This window comes from Coenobita brevimanus, chromosome 33 (assembly GCF_032717465.1).
Source record: "Coenobita brevimanus isolate Jiangsu-jjx chromosome 33, ASM3271746v2, whole genome shotgun sequence".
In the NCBI taxonomy this organism is placed as follows: domain Eukaryota; kingdom Metazoa; phylum Arthropoda; class Malacostraca; order Decapoda; family Coenobitidae; genus Coenobita; species Coenobita brevimanus.
The window spans coordinates 34,030,319-34,035,232 of record NC_136986.1 but is presented as its reverse complement, the minus strand read 5'-3'; the positions used below and the strand labels follow the sequence as shown (position 1 = coordinate 34,035,232).

The 4,914-nt window shown below is 43.8% G+C and overlaps 1 non-coding gene across 1 annotated transcript; it reads right to left on the bottom strand.

Moving 5' to 3' along the window:
- Positions 1 to 4,167: 4,167 nt before the first annotated feature.
- On the bottom strand, positions 4,168 to 4,240 carry TRNAR-UCG (transfer RNA arginine (anticodon UCG)). The gene has a single exon. It is a non-coding gene; the product is annotated as a tRNA-Arg (tRNA).
- Positions 4,241 to 4,914: the final 674 nt, after the last annotated feature.

Sequence of the window (4,914 nt, the reverse complement as noted above, 5' to 3'; positions counted from 1 at the left end):
AAGAAAAGCAATAAGAAGTGACAGGAAAGATGGGAAAAATATGAAGAGAGGAGGGCAGGCACAGAAGAAGAATGATACAGGCTAAGGAAGAAGTAGAGAGCACTACAACAAGTGAGTGGATGATGATCGCCACCACGTACCACTATCTATATATCAATATATATCTCTAAACAGTATCTCTATCTCTATCCGTCTATCTATCTATCTATATACACACACACATATATATAAATCTATCTATCTATCTATCTATCTACGTATATATATATATATATATATATATATATATATATATATACCAGTATATATTACACTTTGTCTTCTAAATATTTTGTAACATTTGCATTGTGTTTGAACTAATATTCCACAGTTATGGCCACGAGGAGAGCGAATAGACCAGAGGTAACGCAGACCGTGGTAGAATAACTGAACTGTGGGAGAGTGGTGTGCCAGTCCACAATATTGCTGCAGTCTGAGGATTCTCGAAGAAAACAGTCCAGAGGTGGATAAGGAGGTGGCAGGAGGAGGGTTCAGTGATGACAAAACCCAGGAGCGGCCGACCACGGGTAACGACTCAGGAGGAAGATAACCGTTTATTGGCCGCTATAGAAGACACGTCCAAGAAGACAGTCGTTCAAGTTACTCGAGACCTCAACCTCCCCTGTCATCCTGAGACTTGTAGACGACGACTTCACAAGAGCGGCATACATTGCTACGTCCCGGCTCAAAAGCAGAAATTAACACATGCTCACAGAGAAACACGCCTGGGATTTTCGTTGGAATATCTTTCCGTTGTCGTCAGTTTTTGAAAGAATGTTATTTTTACAGATGAAAATGGCGACCCATCAGTATACGGTATATGGAGAAGAACATTGCAGAGAAAGCCACTAGTGGCCTTATTAGTGTATGTGGGGTTGGATGTGGCCTTACGGTCCCGGGGAGCTTGTGGTACTGGAAGGGAGATTTACCAGTGTGAATTACATACAAGTGTTGAAAGATGTGCTAATACCCTCAGTTAGAGCCATGGCAATCCCCCACCCAGACCCAATTATACTGGTACACGATAACAGTTCCGTGCATGCAAGCAATGTGGTAAAGGCATGGTCTAAACAACACCCTCTAATACAGTCCCTAAGGTGGCCAGCAAAATCATGCGACCTTTATCCCATAGAAAACTTATGGGCAATTATGTGTCGCAAGTGGGATATTCGTGAGCAACCCACTTGGCAAGCTTTGGAAAGACATGCTCAGGAGGTTTGGGAACGTATTTGATGTCGTCCTAGTGTTTGCTTGAATCTTGTCAGTGCCAAACAGATTAGATGAGGTCGTTTCTGCACACCGTGGCTGGAAGCATAGTTTATGTTGGATAGGCTATTATGGAAACAACTTTGTGTAACTCGCCACAGTGTAATACATGTTTTATCCTACTAATGCTTTTCCTTTGATACTGCTGGGGGTCATTTTGTTATGTGTAGGTACCCTCAACCTATATGAAGTAATATTCAGATGTATAAATGTTTACCTTCTGAGCATTCTTACTTATCACATGGTAATTTCTTCATTTTTCCTGACTGTAATATATTACAGACCTGCTTCAGCTATAAAATACCATTTATTTCTAACGCTGACTAGAGACACTGCATTTACTAGGAGAGCGCATAGCAAATGGATTATTTTCCAATGTTATTAATTTTTTGAGAAATGTAAGTTTCATGTTAAATGTAATATAACTGTAAAATGGAATAAACTACAAGATTACAAATTGTTTACTTATTCCTTTTTTACTGAAATTACTGGGGGAAGAATAGTAAACATATATATCAGTGCGTGAATACTGAATATAACGAAAAACTCTGCTTTACTTATCATATGATTACATGACAAACACATTTTGGACCATAATGTCAAAATTTGACATAAGTTTTGTCTCTGGACTACTTGGGAAACAACATAATTGTGGATGGTTAGTTGCCACTAGCAGTGCATGGGGAATATTTTCAAATATCTGAATACTTGGCATTAATTCTTATTAATGAGCAGTGTAAAACACTGGGAGCTTGATTATGACTACATTTTTGTGCCACGGTAATCATATAAAATGAATCGATATTATAATCAACAGCTATGGCTCCCTTGCTTCGTGACCTTGCCTGACAATTATGGTGCTTACATCTTACTTCACCATGCTTCATCACATTACGTCACAGCTGTGGTCTATACTCGAGTTTTGACTCCCCACCATCACCAACCTGCATTGTTTCTGGTTAATAGGTGGTTTGACACTTAACTACTATAAAGGTTTCAGATGTCGCCACAAAATAAAGTTCTGCTACATCGTCTCATATTACAGACAAGTGAACCGACAAGGCAATGTTTTCTTTGTTTTGTTATTATGTCGTAATGTTTTGTCGACTGTGTGCTATACAGCTGCCCAAGGAAATGGAGTCAGTTGGTGGGAACCAAAGCAGTATTATCGTGGACGGGTAGTGTGCGGGGAGGGCAGGAGGAACCTCCCTGTTGCAGCTCAACTCAGTTTTTCAGAAGCTGCATGTCTGTTTTAGCATGGAGTAATATATCATAATTTTCATTATCCCTTTCCATCTCCATTGTTTGTATAGAAAAAAGCCAAGAACAGGAAAAGCTACACAATAACATGACTGCAGCATACAACTCGCCCACTATCGCACCACCCCCTCCCTCCCCAATACCCCCAACCCCCACTGACACTGTTCCCAGATACGCGTGAGTCTCCCTGCAGCTTCGACAAACCTGGTCGCACATTTACGGGGTTCGAAAAAAGGACAGGACTTTTGTGGGTGAGTGTACCTTTTATAGGCCCTCTCCTTGTTGTGGACAGCATTAGAACAAGCGTGATTAAACCAAGGCTTTCTTGCATTAGTCAAAGGATATGAGAATGGAATGTATGCTTCCATGCCGGAGAGAATAACCTCCGTAATGAACAAGGCACACTGAGATGGCTCCCGGCCACAGAAGCAATAATCATTCCAGGGAAAATCAAAGAAGTACTGCCTGAGGGCCTCCCAATCAGCAGCTCCAAAGTGCCACAGTCGACGTTTCTTTGGAGGGTCCACAGGCCGTACTGGAGCGATAGGACGGGTTAAGGTAATAAGGTTGTGATCGGAGGAGGGCAATGGAGAGGAAAGATGAACAGTGTAAGCAAAAGGATTAGTTGTAAGGAAGAGGTCAAGTATGTTGGAACTCTCTCCAAGATAGTCAGGGATACGGGTAGGGTGCTGTACAAGCTGCACTAGGCCGTTAAGGATAGAAAAGATGTAGGCTTGTTCACCAGGTGGATCAGTGAAAGGAGCAGAGAGCCAAAGGTGATGGCGAACATTGAAATCACCTGGAATGGAGATTTCAGAGAAAAGAGAAATGGATAGAATGTGTTCCATCGAAGAAGTAAGATAGTCGAGTTTTTCATACACAGAATTAGGGGATGAGTAAACAGTGCAGATATATTTAGTCAGAGAATGATAGGAAAGCCAAAGCCAGAGGGTAGAGAATTCTGAAGAATCAAGTTCAGGAACACGAGAGCAAGATAAGTTGTTGCGTACATGTACACAAAGTCACTTTTGGCTTTGAAATGAGTATAAAGAAAGTAGGAGGATACAGAAAAGGGTTTGCTGTCAGTTGCCTCAGATAGCTGGGTCTTAGTTAAAAAGAGAAGGCGAGGTTTAGAAGAGGAGAGGTGGTGCTCAACAGAGCGAAAGTTAGAGGAAAGACCACGAATATTGCAGAAATGAAGAAGAAAGGAGTCAGGCAGTGGTTCCAGGCCGTTCGTTTAGTTGTCACCGGGAGAGGGGAGGATGGTGGAGGCATTTATGGTCTCCTCCCCTGGGGACTCTGAGGCTAGGCAATTAGTCGCCATTTTTCTTTTCAAGTTTTGAAAAGGAAGTGTAGTGTGTACTGCGCATGTAGACTGGTGTTGACAGTTAGAGAGACTTGTATTGGAGAGCATGCTGGCCTACTCTCTATGTTACTGAAACACTGAAAAAGTTCAGCAAAGGGGGACGGTCAGGAACTAGTCCCAAGGGCTGATGAAACGGAAGCTCCAGCCCTCCCTGTCATCAGCTTTTCATCCACCTTGGGAGTACTGCCCTGCTCGACTGGTGCTACAGTCTACTCCTATCAAAAGTATTCCCTCATCGACCGTGACAGGACTCGAACCTGCAATCTTCGGATCCGAAGTCCGACGCCTTATCCATTAGGCCACACGGTCCTGATGCACGAAGTATCAGTTAAATGTCATTTATTTTCTTAGTGATGTGCTTCCTCAGTTTACAGCATATCATGGTGTGAATCATGGTGTGTGTGGTGGTAGTGGCAGGGGTGTGTGGTGGTGGTAGTGCTGTATGGTGGTGGTAGTGGTGTGTGGTGGTGGTAGTGGTGTGTGGTGGTGGTAGTGCTGTGTAGTGATTGTAATGGTATGTAGTGGTGGCAGTGGTGTGGTGTGATGGTAGCACCAATGTATGATGATGGCAGTGGTGTGTGGTGGTGGCAGTGGAATGTGGTGGTTTCAGTGGTTCATGGTGGTGGCAGTGGTTTGTGTTGGTGGCAGCGGTGTGTGGTGGTGGCAGTGGTGTGTAGTGGTGGCAGTGGTATGTAGTGGTGGCAGTGGCATGTGTTGGTGGTAGTGGTTTGTGGTGGTTTTAGTGGTGTGTGTGGTGGCAGTGGTTTATGATAGTGCCGGTGGTTTGTGTTGGTGACAGTGGTTTGTGTTGGTGACAGTGGTTTGTGTTGGTGGCAGTGGTTTGTGTTGGTGGCAGTGGTGTGTGGTGGTGGCAGTGGTGTGTGGTGGTGGCAGTGGTTTGTGTTGGTGGCAGTGGTGTGTGTTGGTGGCAATGGTGTATGTTGGTGGCAGTGGTATGTGTTGGGGGCAGTGGTTTGTGGTGG